This window comes from Marmota marmota, unplaced genomic scaffold (assembly GCF_001458135.2).
Source record: "Marmota marmota marmota unplaced genomic scaffold, marMar, whole genome shotgun sequence".
NCBI classification, from domain to species: Eukaryota; Metazoa; Chordata; class Mammalia; order Rodentia; family Sciuridae; genus Marmota; species Marmota marmota.
Window position 1 is genome coordinate 10,302,747 of NW_026000016.1, and position 20,197 is coordinate 10,322,943.

The 20,197-nt window shown below is 41.4% G+C and overlaps 1 long non-coding RNA gene across 1 annotated transcript; it reads right to left on the reverse strand.

The window, feature by feature from the left end:
• Nucleotides 1-9,274: 9,274 nt before the first annotated feature.
• LOC125618448 lies at nucleotides 9,275-19,344 on the reverse strand. Its single transcript, XR_007349711.1, has 3 exons — nucleotides 18,995-19,344; nucleotides 13,478-15,156; nucleotides 9,275-12,061 (listed from the first exon to the last, which is right to left on the reverse strand). It is a non-coding gene; the product is annotated as an uncharacterized LOC125618448 (long non-coding RNA).
• Nucleotides 19,345-20,197: the final 853 nt, after the last annotated feature.

Genomic DNA, 20,197 nt, shown 5'->3' on the forward strand with positions numbered 1-20,197 from the left:
CAGTGTGAGTGTTCTTCTGAAAAAGGGGAGGTATATGTAGTTTATCCAGTGAGTCTGAGGTGGAACTTGGTTAAACGAGCTTCTACCTTACTGGTAAATTAAGTGAAAGCTAAGTTTTGCAAAGAAAGTAGGATTGTTGAACCTCAGCCCATGTGCAAACAGTGGAAATTCAATTGGAAATCGCTTTTTTCAAACCACCCAATCTGTACATTAGTTATGGAACTATTTCCATAGAGCAAGTTTTCTAAGATGGTAGGAATACTGAGGATCCCAAAAGAACTGCTCTCTCTGCATTCTAGTTAGGTTGGCAATATAGACACAGTTGTAACCAGTTCATTTCCCTCGTGACTTCTGTCTTTACACTTGCTAGACCTAACCTCCTAGTTCTTTCTCCTGAGCTGGCACTCTAGATGGCACAGAAATTTCTGGAGTGACTCTTGTATAATATGCTTCCCTAGCACCTTTCCTTGTTGAATCTAGATATATCCCCACATTTCCTGAATTTTGGTTTGAACATCAGTGGGTCCAGAACCCCTGGTGGACCACTTCCCCATCCCACATGCAAGGGAGAACCAACAGGGATATTGAAGATTGAATGTGGAGCTTTGTCTTATAGTCCTGTCTCTCCTCCATTTACCCCTCAGTCTGGAGCTACAAGAGAACACTCACCATCTTCAGATGCACCTGGCTCCAGTCTGACCTCCCACACATACAAGAAAAATCTCCCCCAGGATTTACCACCCTGTAGAGCTGATGAGTGCTTCCAGAGTATGCTGCCTTTGCTGAGAGTGGTGTTTCCCAATGTCCCCTCCTCCTCACCTCTCATAGCCAATACTCAAGAAATCCTATGAGTTTTGCCTTTTCAATGTCACATGATTTTGCTGCCTTCTCTCCAGCACTTAGTTCCAGCCCTCCTCATCTGGACCATATTGAAGGTCTGTGACTGGTTCATTTGCCTTGAGATTTTGCTCTCCCCAATCTTTTCTTTGTAGAGATACCAGATCTAAATCTGATCATGTTACTTCCCTGTCTAAAATCCTTGACAATAAATCCCCACTACCCACAGGATAAAGCTTAGATACCTCAACGTGGTGCACAGGGCCCTGTGGGAGCTGGCTTTGCTTTACCTTTTCAATCTAATGCTCTGCTTTTGAGGGACAGGCCACCTGTATCAAATGTCTTTTCTTCCTTTCCTAGATGGCTAATGCCACCTGGCCTTTGAGAGTCTGCCCTGCCTTCATTTTCTGAGAAGTCTTCCTTCATTGTGTCCCTTGTCACAAGCATGTGCCCTGCTGTGTGTCTCCACAGCGCCCCCCCACCAACGTATCTGTTATAACATTAATGGGAATTATTGCGACCATTTGTTTATCTTTCTCTGTGAATAAACTGTGAGTTTCTCAAGGGCCTGGATAATGCCTTTAACTTCTGTATCCAAGACACATTGTGAAAAGTATTCAGTATTCAGATTTATTTAGAGATCCGTGGACATGGTGCCTGGGACAACCATTTGAGAACACCCTCACCCCCAATTTGTTTTAATTTAGCAAGCTTATTTCAAGAAAAACATAGATTGATTTTTTTTTGTTTTTAAAAAGTTTGTATGTATGAGGAAGCTAGAGAGGTAAAAGGAAAACAAAGGTGAGGTGGATCTCTTAAAAATCAAAGGGTAATCAGTAGAGGAAAGAGACCAAGAAGTAGGAGACAAGGAGGGAGGGGGGAAATGATGTTATAGGCTAAATTATATTGTTATATTATGTGCATGTACAACTATATGTAATAACAAATCCCATCAATATGTCCAACTATAAGGCATCAGTGAAAAATCTGGAAAAAATTAAAAATCAGAAGGAAATGTTTATATGCAAAAAATGTTTTCAAGAGTACAATAGATAAAAAGCAAGGTTTTAAAAACAAGTTTGCCCTAGTCCGTCTCACAGTCTCAGATTCTTGCCAGCTGAAGCAATACAGCATTGCGAGGTCTGTTACTTTCTCTAAAGAGATCCAGAATATTAGTGGGACCTCTGCAAGAAATTTCTACAAGTAAGGTGGAGTATAATCCTTCTGCCTGTCAATACGGTAGAAGAAACAACAGTGGCATCCAGAGTGGGACTGAGGATGAAATGACTACCAGGAGACAGCATTCTCTTGTCTGGGGAGCCTGGGTGACTTTCAAGCTTCTAAGGAGGATGGCTATAGAAGGGATGGGTAGAATTGTGTTGTATTCCTAGAACAGGGCAGAAAGAGTCCCTCTGTTTATGCACTCTGCTGAGATGAAGGGCTGTGCTGGCAGGGAACAGAATGTTCCAGTGCAGGATATCTATGTTTCAGCACTGGTTATAAAAGGAAGGGAGTGTCCTTTATGCGGGCTGCTCAGTTCTTAACTATAACACTAGATAAAAGGCCACCATGAAAGCAGTGTATTTAGTCTGAGGTTCCACATCTCCGGTTTTCATTGCCAATGATCAGACTAAGGATTTTTCTCATGAACTAATCAGAAAAGTCCAAGGTGGACTGAGGTAAGGCAAGCGAGTCAGGACAGGAGCCAAGCCGGTTTGCAATGCAGACTCCCCTGCTCTGGGAACACCAGCTGTACATGCCCAGGAGGTGTTTGGAATGAGTCACCCGACCTACTGGGGCAGGCAGCTGGAGCCTCTGTTTTGCAAGTCTCTTTATGGGCACCTTTCCCTCACCCATTCCTCTTCATGCAGCTGCAGCCTGAGCAAAATCAAAGCCATGGCTTCTGCTGGGATTTCCAAGGGAAAGTATCCCCCTTTCTCTGTACTGTCCTTTCAGTCCCCTACACCCTGTGGCTTTGACATCGTTTATAAACACTGAGTCAACAACTTTCCAGAACCTCAAGGTCAGTGCTCATGAAACCTGTCACCTCTTGCAGCTGTGGGTCATAGAATAAATATGTGTCCTTGAACAGGGGTCTTTCTGCTGGATGGAGGCAGAGGGCTTCATGCCAGAGTGGCCTGGCAGACAGACATTCCCAGTTAGGGTCACCAACTCTTCCTGGTTTACCTGAGACTTTCTTGGTTTTAGCACTGAAAGAGTCACATCAGGTGAAGCCCTCAGTCCTAGGTGATAAAAGACAACTGGTCACTAAACCCTCTAGCTCCTGGAAACGATTCACGTGTCCTTTCTCCCTCCCCACCAGCCCAAATGGCTATCTTTGTCCTCAACTGATGACATACCTTGTGCACACAGTAGCTTAGTGGAATGATGACATTTTCTTCTTTATACTGGCTATTAGAAGTTTCAGAGCCTGATTTATATCTTTCTCTAACACAGAGGAGTCCTCAGGTTCATTTAATGTGTTCATCTTCTCTTGGCCAATCCTTCTGTGCTTAGATATTTTCATACTTACTGTAAGATAGCCCTCCTCCTATTTTACATGTGCACCTTGGTAACTGTTTTAAATTCTTTTGCAAAGACTTCCACTTATTGGACCTCCCTCATATCTCCTGCAAGAAATCTTCCAACATAGTTCCAGACCCTTTTTTGAATGACTTGACAGTCACCCAGGCTCCCCTGATCCTGGCCAGGAGACACAGATGTAATAAAATACACCTGGATTTGGCACATGGAGAAGAATCACTTGTACTAAGCTGTTTGTTGTTGTTGTTTTTGGTTATATACAGAGGTATTTTAAAAAATGCTTGGAAAATGTATTGACCCATGCTTAAATTCTGTTCTTCTTCTGAACCTGCTTAACAATTTGTTCTGTCACATTGTAAAGGTTAACAGGAGTCCAGCTGCTACCCCAAACTATCATTTTTGGGTTTTCCATACACTGATTTCTCTCCACTTGAAAGATGCCAGCTTTCTATGCTCAGGAAATTCTAAGCATAGAACCATCTGCTCACATGGCTTGGGCCAGGCCAAACAAAACCTGTCCCAGGCAGGATCTATGAAAACAAGTCCCAGTGGCAGCTACTGTAGAGCTGGCTTTGATGAGGTGCGAGGAACATGGATTCCACAGGCCACAGTGTGGTTTGGAGAGTAGAAGCTTGAAATTCACAGAGTTTGTTTGCAATTCTTTGCCCCTGGCTGTTTTGATCAGAAGTCTGAGAGGTACTCCTAGCCTAATTAACTTCTTCCTTTGGCACTCATAGAAAGGATAAGGGACTAGTCAGCAAAAGAATTTGGACATTTCTCATTTAGTGGGATTTGGCTAGGGGACTGCTGAATTCTGGGACCAGTGAATCTTGGAAAAATCACTTAGAAAATGTATCCAAGGTTTGTTTGCTAAAATCATTCCCTTTTTCATTTATCTTTGCAGGCATTCACTTCCTGCTTCAAACAAATTCAAATAACAAATTCAAATTTAGGTCTAAAAGAATGTGGATTGTGGCCACAATATGTCGTTATCTAAATTGTCCAAATGGTCCAAGGAAAATCTGATGCTTATTTGATTGATTTCTTTTACTACCCAGACAGATTATGATTCATTGGGAAAATGTTCTCTGTGGGTTTTAGAGTATTTTCAGGCAATGGTCATGCTGAAGAGGCCTCCGGGTCTGAAGACATGTTTCTAAATGATACATAATAAGCCTTGTCCCTGGGCCAGTTTTCATTTTGAAATCTGAAAGCTCTATCCACTCCAGGTCTAAGCATAGCAAAGAACCTCAGCTGGTTTCACCCAAATCTATGCCAGACCCTCAAACTTTGTTATAAAACAATACATTTAGCCTTTGCTCCACTCAAAAGTGTGCTTTTTTTTTCTATGAAATATTGTGGGTTTTGTAGAAAAACTTGACCAAGGCATTGGGTTCATATCATGTTTATGATAAATATGTCACATATAATATATTCAACATGATTTTGTTTTATTTTATTTTTTGCTATGATGAACTAACCCAGGAGCCTCAACCCCTGCCCCCTCAGCAAAATTTGTGGTTTCCTTTTCTTGAGAAATCTCTGGGACAACACAACACCTTAAAACCTTGTCAAGTCATTGTGCAGAGCATTTGAAACAAACCAAAGCCCCTGTAGTGCTTGAATGTTGGACTCTGGTATTTTGAGGCTTGTTTATAATATAATAGGTACAAATTCCTGTAAACCACTCCAATGCATGCTTGAATGGAAATGACCTTATCCAAACTATAGGCAGAATCCTTTTCCAACAGAGGTTCAAGTGACTCAGTCTTCTCCAGTGAAGCCATAAGGGCGTGAGAGGTCATCTCCACTCCCCCCCCCCAAAAAAAAAGATAAACCAGGGAAGAGAAGGTCTTATGACATGCCAAACTTCTGGAGAGTGGTGGTGGTCAGGAATGATTGCCCTCAACTCAAGACTTTATAGATACGGTGGAAAATAGAAAGGCCTGTGGTCCATTTTCAGAATATAGCTGTAATTGGATCCAATTGTAGCTATTTTAATTATAGCTCTTCCCTTTGCCTGCCCCAGTTTTAAAATTACCTAATCACTTGGATTATACCTCCCAAGTTCCTGCAATCAGGGCAAAGGACAGCACTGCATTAGGGAATGAGCAGGTGGACTGCCTGCCCAGGTGCATTTGCTAGTAGCCAGGGTCTCGTAGCACACTCTTCTGTTGGCAGGAGTAAAAGTTTGCCTTGTCCACCCACTTTTGAGTGTGTGTTTGATTTCTTGTGGGGCTAAATGGAGGAAAATGGAAGCACATTTTCTGTGGAAACACACTCAGGATTATTCTTGCAGATGTAAAACAAGAATAAGGGGAATTAGAATAGAAGGAAATGGAAGAATAATTTGTGGATTCTAGAGGGGCTGTTACCCACTTTTAAGGTTTTGACAGCATCACAATAGCTGAGGATTTTGACAGCTCTAGGTATGGCTGATGCTTGAGGTAATATTCAGGACCTCTTAACACTACATCCAGTTCATTGCAGTTGTGGCATGTTCCACCCTGAGGGCTAAGGAGAATTCCAGTTCCTGTGTAGAACTATGTCAGCCCAGGTTCTGTAGAATCTGTTGATTTTCTGGAGTACGGCTTCCATTCTGTTACAGCTTTCCACACTGCGCATCCTTCAGCATTTATCCCGCTTGGCATATAGTTTAATTTCCTTTTCTTTTCATTTTTTCTCTTAGAAATGTGGGTCTAAAGCCATCTCTTACTGAATACTGTCAGCAGATGAATATATTAAAAGGCGATGAATACAAGGGAACTTGGCTGTCAGCCAGTCGGTATAGAAAAAGGATGAGAATTATTTTGCTGTGAACCTAAAGCTGCACTAAAAAAATGAAGTCTATTGAAAAGTAAAACAAAAGGAAAAAAGTAAAATAAAAGAATGGGAATTCAAAATGCAAAAAAAAAAAATTAGGACTGTACGGGATCTTCCAGTCCCTGTAGTTTTAATGCATTTGAAATGTATGGGACCAAGATCTGCCTCCTGAAGCTCTCTGCAATGACTCCACATACCTGCTGTGCAAATGTCCTGGGGGTAGATGAGTACAGTCACCTCTGGCAGTGGGCGTGGACAAGTACAGAAACACAGCAGCATGGTAGCTCTCCCAACACAAACACAGGCCACCGTTGGAGAGACAGCAAGCAGCCACAGCCTCCTGAGAAGGGGACTCCTTTGCTCTGGCCTCTGTGTCTTTTCTCCTCCTGTTTCATAGAAACCTAGGAATGAGATGTGGTAGCAAAGATTCAAACCCAGAACCTCCAGATTTCCTTTTTGTCAATCATTGTCCATTTTATTTAAAGCCCATGCCACTTGGGCAGAGGATCCAACCCTGGTCCAACATAAACTTCCAAACAGGTATTTTCCCCCAAAATCAGGTGACAAAAGAAAATTTGCCACAATTCTGTTCAGCTTGATCAAAATTATATTTTTTTCTAAAGGGGATGGTCAAACACTCATTGTCTCTGTCCATGGACAGGCAAATGTGAATGTTACATTGGGTGATAGATATATTCAGTTGTATATATTCGATGTTGCTGATAAGTGGAACTGAGTTGATGTTGCCACCCTCACTCCAGACTGCCTGACTCCCAAACATGGTAAGATGATCAAAAATTAGGGGATGGTTAGGGGTGTGGTTCCACAGTAGAGCACTGGTTTGTCCTGCTCAAGGTCCTGGGTTTGATCCACAGCATCCCCAAAATAAATAAATAAATAAAGTTTAGGGGAAATAAACAGCACCGAGTGATTTGTCTTGTTTTAGAATGGTGCATGGAATTTTTAAGTCGAGAAACATGCAAAAATAATTAATTTGATATGAAATTCTTGGAATTTTTCTTAGTAAGATACCCTGGCCAAAGCAGATGTTTGTTCTTTAATACCACAAAGGTAATAACATTGAATTCTGCAAAGCTACCATTTTCCAATCTTTCTAACCTACTCGAAGGAATTTTGAAAGACTGTGTGTTCCTCCTTGCACATTTTTAAGATGACATTTAAAATTTTTTCCTTCAATAATTCAAATAGCTACAAAAGGTAGAGTTTTCTGCATAATATAAATATTAAAATTTTATTTAAAATGTTTTATTACTCTTTAAAGTGTATTATTAGATTATAAATACAAAAGTGTTTGGTACCATTTATCATACATTTAAAAATGCATAATATTCTCTTCTTTACCTGTTAGAAATTTAATCTTTATATTGCATTTCCAATCCTCTTTGATACCAACTTTTCTTTGAAGAAAATGCATTTATATGATTTAAAATTTTTATTGATTACCTATCTTCTTTGCCACAGAGATGCATATAAAAATGAAAATTATAAAAATTATTTCTTCTGGGTTTGGGTATCATTTTTTAATGTTGGCCCACATTTTGATAAAAATTAAATTTTGATTAAAATAATCATCAACTATAAACACTAAACTTTTGTTGGAAATGTGTCTCTAATGAAATGATTGGCATGTCATGGTGTCTTCACTAAAGGATGGATTTCTGATGCCAATATTTTTAATGACCCTTTTCTTTGGAATGTCCACTATGGCAGACAAGCTCTCAGATGGCCCCCAATTTTTTCCACATCCTGGGATCTGTGTGTTTGTAGGTGAAAACTATGACTTGCTTCTCGTTAGCAGGATAGAGAAAGGACCCTGGGATGTCACTTTTGTGGTTATGATAGAACTTCCATCTTCCTAGCAGACTTTCTTGACTCTCTCCCTTGCTGGCTTTGATGGGGTAAGGCACTCCGTGCAGAAGGTCAAATGACAGGAACTCAGGGCAGCCTTCTGTCTAACAACCTACAAGGAGCTGAGCCCTCCTCAAACCCCGTGAGCTTGGAAGTGGATCCTTTCTCAGCTGAGCTTCGGATGACTCCTGGATGCAGCTTCAGAAGAGACCCTAAAGTAGAGGACTCAGCTAGGCCATGCTTGTACTCCTGAGAGGACACACTCAAGATTGGCACAGTAGGAATAGTTGGGAGGGGAAGGCAAGAATCTCTTCTTATAAAGTAAGAGAGGGGTATTTGAAAATGAGAGGTAGACACCAGAGCTGGCTTTTTTTCTACCAAGCATGTTCTCCTGCAAATATTTTACATGCAAAGATTGAGAATCCAGAAATTGATCCCCTTCAATGTAGAGTGCCACATACCATTTGGGAAGTTTCAGAATCCCCAAAGTTTGGTGTAAATTATTATAACTATTTGAGCCTTAATTGATTAATTAATTAATTCAGGCATTTTTACTCCCCTGTTGGGGAGGATCAGTCAGACTCAGTGACGAAGAGGCATAAGTGAGGCACTCCTCAGTGCTCCAAGCCCTGCCTCCAAGGGTCCACCCCTCCATACCATCTAGCCAAACCGCTCCAATTGGGAGGGACGTACCAAACACTATGTGTGACACACTAACCCAGGAGTCAGAAAGGAGGGTGTAGGTGACCATGACGGGCACCAAGATAAAGAGGACAAGAATGTGCTCTTCATGCTGGGAAGATTCTCAGTCACCTAGACCATGGCCGCCCCACACTCCCCCGTCTCCTAGTATCTGAAAGGTAGGCCGCGTACTGCTTGCCTCGGAACTTGAGCTCACCGTGGCGTAAACTGGTTTTCTATTTTCCTAATGTCAGTATTGTCTTCCTTCATAGATTCCAACTTCAGGACAGGGCTCATGTCTTAAATGTATAATTAATTAATTAATTAAGGCTCAAATAGTTATAAAATAATAATTTAAATAACTTTTAGTAACATAGTCATTTATATTTGTTATAGAAAATGAGAAGAAGCCAAAGAGAGAGAAAATGAAGAATAAATCATCTAAAATTCTTCTATCCATACATAATTATTGTTAGCATTTTTTTAAAAAATATTTTTTTAGTTGTTGATGGACCTTTATTTTTTTGCTTATTTATATGTGGTGCTGGAAATCAAGCCCAGAGCCTCACACATACAAAGCAAGCACTTTACCACTGAGCTACATCTCCAGCCCCAAATTGTTAGTACTTTGATGTCCTTTCTTAGAGGATTAAATAGTCACATTGTATATGCCCTTACTATGGTTTGAACATTTATATATTAGTAACTTAATTCCCAATGCAACAATGTTGAGAAGTGGAAGTTCCAAGAGGAGATAAGATCATGAAGATTCTGTCTTCATGAATGGATTGATGTTATTATTATCAGAGTGAGTTTATTATAAAAGTGAGATCAGCTTCCTCTTGCTCTCTTGAGCTCTCTTGCCCTTCTTCCTTCCACTACAGGATGATGCAGCATGAAGGTATTCTCAAAAGTTTCGGGCCTCTCAAATTTGAACTTCCCAGCCTCTAGAACTGTAAAAAAATAAATATCTATTTTTAAAATAAATTACCTGGCCTCAGGTATTCTGTTATAGTAGCACAAAACAGACGAAGACAACTTACATGGAAAATACTTTATATCACAGCAGTGGTAGCTGCATAACTCCTCTTTACCCAGACTCCATTCTCACCTCCTATCAGGCTCCTTACCTTTCCTCTCTCATGGTTTCTATGGAGAAAGATCCTAGGCACAAATCCTGGTGAGTCTGCTGTACCCTCCCTTTTCTTGCTGTTCTTTCCAGCTGTTACTGACATCAAAAATGAGCAGATACTTAGGTTTGAACCTGGACATGAATACCTGGGCATGTTTAGAGGCAAGAAAAACATTTTGTTTAAATTGGAGACTTCTCTTTTGAATGCCTTGGGATCTCTGGTATGATGCTGCAGGAGTTACAACCCACAGATTGATTTCTCTTTTTCTAAACCATTTGTGGACCCTCTGTCCACACTGGTGCCAAGACTTTCTCCCTCATTGCTTTCTTGCTTGGCTCTTTGATGTCTGTCATCCCTAGAGAAGTCAGGCATTACTGATTAAACAATCTATGCAGGTGTTACTCTAGGAAGTGACACTCTAGGAAGGCCTTGGTCATGGCCAGGCAGGGCTCAGACTCTTTGGAATCTGCAGGGAGTGGCTCAAAAACAATCTGGAAGAGCCCCAAGCTCTGGACTTAGAGGAATGCTTCTTGTCTTCATCCTTGCAGAGGTATCCTCTCTCAATTTGTACAAAACAGTCGTCAAATCAGCCAGGATTGCTTGTCCAACTCATTCTTCAGTCCCAGTGATCTATCTCATAGAAGGTGAATCCAGTCTAAGAAAGCAAGGTATATGACAGGGAAAGGGCAGCAAATGAATGAGCACTCTTTGAATGTGCAGCCCTCAGAGTCTAAATGACTTTGTGGGTCTTGGCTGGAAGCATCTTAGAGACACTTCTCAGAGGCAACACACTCAAAGAAGGGAGTTAGAGACATGTTGTTAAGGACATTGTCTCCATAGATATTATCGTTGTAACAGCGGGAACTTTGGACACATCTTGATCTCACTGAAATGCAGGAGAGCAGTTGTCAATAGAGCAAAAGCAAGGGAGGTTGTTATAGTGGGCTCATATAGACACAGATATTTATGGAGCACCTACTATGTGAAATGCGTTGATTAGGCACTATAGGAGAGAAAAGAGCTTAATAAGACCTTCTGTGCCCATCATAATATGAGTCCTGCTATATCAGAGAGATACTTTCAGATTTGGGGATACAGTTATACATTTCACTCAGGAAGTATAAGTTTCCTAGATTCTGTTCTTCCTGCCTAAGGCCAGGGCTCCACCTGTCTGTCTAATTGCTGAGAGACTGCCCACACTGGCTCTGCTATTCTCTGAGCAACACCCTACTTTCACAAGAACCACCCCAAGGCTTCTTGTCTCAGCAGTTTGGGCCCCTGGTCCTTCCTGTTTTATTTTGACCCTGTGTATTAAAATGGGGCCCTGAATTTAAAAGATTTAGTTGTGATTTATATGTGCAATTCATGTTCCTAGTATGCCCACATCCAAATTTCTTAATTTCCTGAGCCTCTCTGCTATAGAATGAATGATTGTGTTCCTCCCCAAATTCACACATTGAAACCCAGCCCCCAGTGTGGTGATTGAAAGTGGGACTTTTGGGAGGTAATTCAATCATGAGAATAGACTCCCCCATGAATGGGATCAACAACACCCTTATAAAAAGGATCCAAGGGAAACCACTTAACACATCAACCATGTGAGGATACAACAAAAAGACACCATCGATGAATCAGGAAGAGGGCCTTTACCAGCACCCGGCCACGCTGCACGCTGACTTCAGACTTTCAGACTCCAAAACAGTAAGGAATGAACTTCTGTTGTTTATAAGCCCCCAGTCCATGGTACTTGGTTATAGAAGCTTGAGCTGGCTGAAACACGATTCTTCAATTTGTAAATGAGGTCTGTACCAGTTAGCTTGCCAGGAGGGTTAAATGAGGAGGACTCACCAGCAATGTATCCAGTACATCCAAATATCCCAAGAAGAGCAATTTTCTTCCCTTTTCCCCAGTGTCTAATTTCCCTGGATAGAAAAGGCAGCTTCTCCCTTCTCACTCAGAGGCTTTGTGATATGGGAGGAATTCCTTATCTGATGATGCCTTAACCAGCAGTCATCATTTTAAAATTTTGGATCTCAACTTTATTTTCCCCCTGGCAGGGAGATTTATGTCATATCATATTTCCTCTTGCAGCCACAGCAGCTTTTATTATGTCATCAATTATGCATGGCTGGATGTCTGTGTTCTCGGGCTTTTGCAGCTGAACATTTGACTATCTGGAAGAGAAGACCAGTGTACTCAGTCTGCAGCATATGGGGACTGGGACACATGCCGATTGCTTGGCTGGACCTGTCAATGATGAAGATTTCCCATTCTGGTTCAAAACTGCCAGCAAATCCAGCCAGCACATGGAGCTCAGTTTGACCCAGGGGGGTGGGGGGGAAGGCATCCTGCCTCTGTAAGTTTTGGTGCATCAAGGAAGCAGACCCATCCCTGGAAGAGCGATACAAAAGGCAACATCAACAGTTTGATGGCTGAACATACAGATGGCAGCTGCCTCCTCCTCTAGCCATGCTTGTGGGACAGAGATGCAAGAAAGTTATAGATTCCACTTATGGACTTAATAGTGTTGATCATACCAAAGGCTAAATTGCACCCAAAATTGAGGTTGTTGCTTTCCAGAAATTATCAGTAAAACCAGACCAATCTTTTGGTTCTGGAGAAGAAAATCTCTCTCTTCCTGGAAATCCATGGCTCAAACAGAGTCCACATGTGAGGGCTGGGGTTGTGGCTCAGCAGTAGAGTGCTCGTCTAGCTCGTCTAGGCCTCTAGTGAGGCCCTGGGTTCAATCCTCAGCACCACATAAAAATAAATAAATAAAATAAAGGCATTGTGTCTAACTTCAACTAAAAAAAAATATTTAAAAAAAAAAACCAACAGAGTCCACATGTGCCCATGCCTGAATATACCCATGCCTGATTCAAGGGCTTCAGTTTTCAGCATCAGTTCACATGGCAGGTTGGTGGCAGTGGGGACTGAAGTGGGGTAGTGATGGAGCAAGGACATCCAGGGTCCATTTGCTCGTGTGAGTTCAAGACTTTTGAAAGCATTCATTAATTTTGTTATGAATGGAGGTGATCTCCCCAAGAAGGTATTTTGGGGAGTATTCTGGAACACATTCTTGCCTTGCGGTGGGGGTGTGTTAAGATAGTCTAGGATGCATCTAATCTAACATATGCCAGGGACAACTGACTCCCATGGATGCCAGTCCACAGGTGTTCTGGGACTGAAATTCTTAGGAGTGGTTTTAACCAAGTTGCTCCTTCCTTCCCTGCTGGGCACAAATTAGTTGGCAAAACAAGGCACATGGGGAAAGTTTCAAAGCAACGTGTGCTGAGCAATGCCAAAGATGCCACAAGGCCATGTACAGCACATGCCAGCAGGAAGCAGGCGGCAGCTCCTTTGGTGTTTAGGGGAGAGAAGGGCTTCTGTGACATCAATGGTCAGTGAGGCCACTGGGGTTCAAGAGCAGTTTGTAGAGCCATGTTAGGGCCCCAGGCCAACCCAGAGAGGCAGATCTATAGAAAGACAGATCAGCTTCTGAGAAAACATTTAAAGGAAGCAAGTATTAGAAAAATTTCTCTAGTTAGAACCCCATGCATCTGAGCCCAAGGAGGAGAAGCCCTAGCTACCTGAGAAAGCTCCAACTTCCTCCCAAAGAATGGGTCCATTCTTCTTTATGAGGTCATCTGTTCTCTGAGGCATTGCCCAGTAGATTGCACCATAGAGTCCCTTCACGGGTGGATAAGAGGCAAAATCAGGCTGCTAACATGAACATCACAGTCAGGCTTGCAGTGGAGACCAAGTGACAAAACGTATAGCCTGTGGCAGATGTGAGGGACATTCCTAGGTGCTAGTCCAAGGTCCAGAGTTTATGAACTGACTGCATTTCTGAGCACCTGGCAGTGGCTCCTCATCAACCTACTCCAGCAGCCTTCCTTATTCTCTGCCCAGTGCCAGATATCAGCATAGCAGGCCAGCCCTGACAGCTCACGGGGGACCGCCAATGAAGCTGAGTCCATGAAAATATGTTAGATGTTGGTTAAGTTTACAGAAGCATTCGTGAGAGGTGGTCAAAGTCATGTGCCATGACATGGTAAAATATGTTCCCCGGAGAAATTTCCTTAAAAGGCATGAGTGTAGAATAGCTATTAGTGGTAGATGTAAAGAATAAAATTCTCTATTCTTTTCCTCCTGTGCAAGTAGAATCCATTCTTATGTTTGCTTATGAATCCATTATTCTGTTCACATATATATTTCTTCTCATTTTTTCAATGTGCATTGACCTTTGTTGGCCTTTTGAATATGATAGTACATTTTATTGGCATTTGTAAGCATTGCAATAAATTAGACATTTTAAAAGTACAAAAGTACATATCTCTAAAAATAATTACTCAAGCTTTGGCTAAAAGAGATGAAGTCCCAAGAGAAACATCAATTTCTTTTGTTGGAGAAAAGGCAAACATTTTTATGAAAACAGTGCTCATTCTGCAGAGTGGTATATGGAGGAGTATACACGAGAGACAACACAAGTCCTTTTCTCATGCAGCTGAACTGAAAAACAAGACAAATATTTTGAACAGTTCATACGTCAAAAAGACATGTGCAGGCTTCACTTATTAAAATAATAGTGGTATCCTGGTGCACTGATGTGGTGCTTTCATCTTCAAAGCAATTTATGACTGTTCATGAATTGACTTGGGACAAAAGATCAGAAATTGGCGGGAGGTCCTGGGTCTGTGATTTTGGGAAGAATGAATAAGACAGAGATCAAAGACACATCTCCCAGCCCCCATGCTTTGTTAGTGGGTCGCTTTGGAGCCTGAAAGAAAGCCTGTGATTCTTCCGGACAGTGGAAGCCTGCAATTCAATGGCAGAGGGAAAAGGGTGCACTGGTTTTCACCCAATTCCATTCCTCTCGCCTTTTCTGGTTATGGTCCTAGAACCAGAGGGGGCTAGGAGTCCCAAGGACCACTTCATATTCAAACAAGAAAAGAAATTTCCAGATCCTATCATGGCCTCTACAGCATTCCAGTCTCCTTTGGCCAAAATGGCCCCACCATCTGATAATGGCCTAGGCACTCTGCTGCCATGGATAGTATCATTTAATCCACATGACTATTCTCTGAGGTAAGCACTCTTTTTTCCCCCATTTTGTAGGTGGAAACAGTGGAATACAGTGTGGTTGAGTCATTATCACAAAGTCGATAGCCACAGACAGAAGAGTCGAGATGCATATTCAGCAAGATGCATATTCAGGTAAGCAGCCTCCAGATTTCACGATGCCAAACATGTACCATGCTGCTTCCATCTGTCAAGGGAAATTCGAGTTTTAAAAACTTGTTCATTCACACACAATAAACTTCTGTAAGACTCTCTGCCTATAGGATTGTGTTCAACTGTTACACCATCCAATGGGTATTTGAACATGTTGACCAAAAGGACAAACAAGTCTAAACTCTTTTGGATAACTATATACCTAGGAACACAGGGGGCTGGACAGCAGACTTTTGATCTCAACATGACAGACCAGGAAATGACAAGCAGAAAGCTTTTAACTGGACTATGACAAAATGTGTTTTTGTAGTCACTGTGACTCTTGACCCAGATGTCTGCTTCCCCATCCTGGGCAGGACTGCTTGTTTGGTTCCCCTTCAGGGCAGTTGCTTTGCCTGGATTTTGTATCTCCTTTTGCACACAGCTGTCCACTTCCCACACCTCTCTCCAGGATAAAGGACACTCTCTTGGTCACCTCTACCTTCTGGTGACTCTTTCCTTTCTATAAAGGAACCTAAGCCTGAATCTGATTCCTTAGGTAAGGGAACTGATTACATCGGGCACATTCATGCCTCAATTTATTTCTTGCTCCTTGCCCAAGTATCTACAGAGTACCCACTCTGTGGGAGAGTCTTTGCTAGGCGCTGGGGACATAACTTGAATAAGGCAGGCACTGTTGCTTCACTTATGGAGCTGATGGTCTGATGACAGATGACTGAAAAATAATTCATTAACTGAAATGAGAGGAATGAAGATCCAGAGAGCTGAGTGAACAGATGATAGTGGCTTCTGACCACATCTGAGGGTCAGGAAAGGTTCTCTTGAGAAAGGGACAGTGGAACCGGAGACAGAGAGATTAGTCAAGCGTGAAGAGGGCTGAAGGAGAAATTTCAGGGTGAGGGAGGTGGTGTGGGAAGCCTGAGGTGACAATTAAGTCAGGAAGTTGGGAAAGGCCAACGTGATTTGAGACCAGAGAGTGAGGGGCAGTGGTAGGGAAGGAAGGTAGGCAGGGCCAGGCCCTGTAGGGTCCTGTGGGTTAAAGGCCCATTTGAGATTTAATCCTAAAAGCAACATGAAGTCATTGAAAGGTTTTAAGCAGAGGGATGATGAGATTCAAAGTGTCTGTTTAAAAGATCATTCAGGATTTAGTGTAGAAAATTAACTGGACAGGGCAGGAGTAGAGGAAATGGAGGAAGGGATGCCCAGTTAAGACTCCATCATAATCATCCAGGTGAGGGATGATGGGCCTGGATTAGAGGTGGGATTGGAGATGGAGTGGACTGGATAGGTGTTAGTTTATGCAGGCCAAAGAGAAGGTCTTTGAATACATGCAGTCAACAACAAGGCTCTATAAATGTTAGCTACCATTATTGTTAATGTCCTTGCATTTGGGTTGGAAATACAAAGATAAACTCTCTCTCTCTCTCTCTCTCTCTCTCTCTATATATATTTTTTTTTTTTTTTTTTTTTTTTTCTGTAAAGAGAAACAGAACTCTAGATCAAATTTGGAAAACCACAACTTGGCTTGTGGGCTTAAGCTGGCCCTGTGCTTGATTTTGTAAGTAAATTTTTATTGGAACACAACCATGCTATTTGTTTCCATATTGTCTGTGGCTGCCTTTGATAGTGAGTTGAGTAGTTGTAACAGAGGTCTTATGGCCTGCAAAGACTGAAATACTTGCATTTAGCTTTTTACAGAAAAATGTGCTGACCTCTGCTCCAGATCAGTACATTTTCTAATGATGACAATTAAATTTCTTTCTCCCTGGCCTTACTGATCCCAAGACCAGAGCTCCTCCTTGCCTTCTGTCCAAAGGGTAAAGGAAGTTTTCCTTCTTCTTAGCTAAAGAGAAAGCTATGGCTACATACATGCAACTAGCTATAATTCTATGTATTCTTGTCTTACAGAATAAACAAGAATAAAGCAGGAAAACCACTGATGTTGGTGTTTTATTTTAGATTAGCATTCAGAGTCAGTATGCTTAGGATATTTTGATCAGATCCCACCAAAGTCAGAGCTGCTGGTAGTACTTAAAGGGGATGCTGTCATATGGTTTCTCTCAAAAGCCTGACTTCCAGAGGAAGAGAGCAGCAGCACCCCTATGTCCATGTATCTTAGTTCCTAATAACAGGCAGGATAAATATCTCATTTCTTAAAAAAAAAAAAAAAAAAAAAAAGTGGAGGGATTGCAGCTCCCTGCAATATACAAGTGCTTATGTTCTACAAGTAAGAGACAAACACAGAGCTATTTTATTTGATTTTTCAAGAGGTAACATCCATCAACACAGATAGACAATAGAACAATTTGAGGGATGGAATCCTCAGAATTATGTGACCATATAAAAAATAGAGAAGTTACTCGTCAGAAGAATAGAATTTAGAGTGGACTGACTTAACCACTCCCTGGATGCATAAATCTGACCCATTTCAAAATTTCTCCAAAACAATAGTTTCTTCATTTATAAAATGAGATTAATAATAAGATTAACCTCATAGGGTTGAATTCATCCAACTAATATTTGTTGAGCACCTATTAGGTATTAGAATCCATCATTGTTTTGGAGAATATGAATATGACCCAGTAAGAGTAAATCAGACAGCAACCACTCTAATGGAGAAGGCATAAAAAGTGCCCATCAAACTCAAAGCACTCCGCAAATCTAAGGTGTGTGGTCTAAAGTAGATTACTCATCCCACCAACCATTACCCTAGACTTCCTATGTAACTTGGAGACTTGGGGATGTGGCCATATAAAAATTATGCACAAACTCCAAGCTGGATTAGGGTAAGGAGAAAGAGAGGCCCTGGTCCCATATGTAAATTTTAAAAGGGCACCAAAAAACTCCAATTAAGATAAATAAAATATTAATGTGGCATTATAAACTTATGCTGAAGAATCCATAGTGGACAAAACACCAGCGTTTTAAATGAAAACAGGCTCTGTATGACTGAAGTTTTTGACATTCACCAGAATATAAACCAAAGAACTCCCGGTTGTTGTTGGCAGGGCCAAGGAAAGAGGAAACAAATAATTAAAATGGCGCCACATCAAGGTCTAGATTCACAGACTCGGAGGTCTGTGGCCATGGCGGGGTGGATTCTCGGACCTCACAAGTAAAGCCCAAACAAACCCCAAATCTGGGTTTTCTAAAGCAACAGACCCTTTTCCTGTCAGGTCCAGGGCCTTGGATAGACCTCTCCATCACTTCCAAAACACACAGACACATGGAGTGTAATTATTTGTGTTTGACAATAATGGAAACTCACCCTTTTGAGACAGTTAAAACAACAGAAGTTAAAATGATTTGTACCACAACAAGGATATACAAAGTATTTATGTAGAAGATTGAACAAATAAATTACTGTGTATGTCAGGGTAAGTGTGTGTCGATGTGTATAGGTGTTAGTGTGAGTGTCAGTGTGCCAGCGTCAATGTATGTTAGTGTGTATGTGTGTCTGTGTGTGTCCATGTATGTGTATGACAGTTTGTATGTGTGTTTTGGTGTCAGATATGCATGTCAGTGTACATTTATATCAGTGTGTGTTAGTGTGTTGTGTATCTGGGTGAACGAGTGTGTCAGTGTGTTTGCATATGTCAGTGTGAACATGTATGTCTGTGTGTATGAATGTTTGTGTATGTGTATGAATGTTTGTGTGTGTGTGTGTGTGTGTGATTAAAACCCTCCCAGCCACACTGCGATTCCTGATGAAATCATCTGGACTCAGCATTAATGTGGTGCAGATGTGGTGACTCTCAGAGTGCCTGAGCTGCTCTGGGCAGCTCCCGATGCCTGATGACACTGAGCAGCCTCCATATTGTTGTTGGCATTACTAACACAGCAGACGTTGCTCAGCTTCATATTTAACTCACCCTGCAGGCCCAATTCATTAAAAGGAGATTTATGGGTGTTCCAGTGTTTTATTATAGATCTTGTTTCCAGGAGCAGAGCCTTCTGTGTGGCAGGCAGGAAGAAGGGGTGTTCAATTCATCAAGTCCAAGTTGAGCTACATGACAAGGAAGAATCAAGCAGGTTAGGATGTGGATGGAAGGAGGACTTGGCTCCTCAGTTTTATCTGGGATTGAAAAATACACCTTAGAAATCAATATAGTGAACTGAAAATTATTTATCTTGGTAAATATTAACCTGTTACCACTCATGGCCCACCAGGCTAGAAGCTTTGAAAGACAAGATCTCTGCCTTCAAGGAACTTAAAGCATATTGCCTGGTTATAAAACAATGACATCACCTTGAGGAATAGTTTGTGGGGTTCGTTTTACGAATTGACATCACCCCTTCTACTCACATTGTCATCAATAGATAGTGCTCAAAGTGAAAGGAACATCGGTTTGGTTTTTACCAGAAGACATTTCTGGAACCTTAGGCCAAGGCTTCTCAAAGTGCATCTTCTAGCCAGCAGGAGCACTGTCACCTGGGAGCTTGTGAGAAATGAAAATTCTCAGGCCCCAGACCAGACCTCCTGAATTGGAAACTCTGAGAGTGGGGTTCAGGAATATGGGTTTTCACAAACCCTCCAGGTGATTCTAAAACACTCAAATTTAAATTGTGTTCTAATGTGTAATAAGAAATGTGATGCATTCTGCTGTCATGTATTTAAAAAAATAAAAGCAATTAAAAAAATAAATAAAACACTCAAATTTGAGAACTTTGGTCAGAAGAGATCTCTTCATTTCTTTGGTCTTATTTCCTTCCACTTACCACCCCTCAAATAATAAAAATCATTATCACAGTCACCCCACTAAGAAATGGGGATCCAATAAATTAATCAAGGCACTTAACAGGTAATAAAGGACAATAGCAAGTTATTATGTAATAACATGTAATTATCACCAGCACAAAACATAAAACATCTCCAAAGGAGATCAGGCACTCCCAGTAATAATTTTCTATGGTGCTGATTTCAGAAATGGTCTCCATCATGAAAAACAGCCAAGAAGTGCCTTCCATACATGACCATATTTTATTGTTTTTGCTCTTTTCAGATATACATGACAGTAGAGTGTATTTTGACATATTATACATGCATGGAGTATAACTTATTCTAATTAGGATCC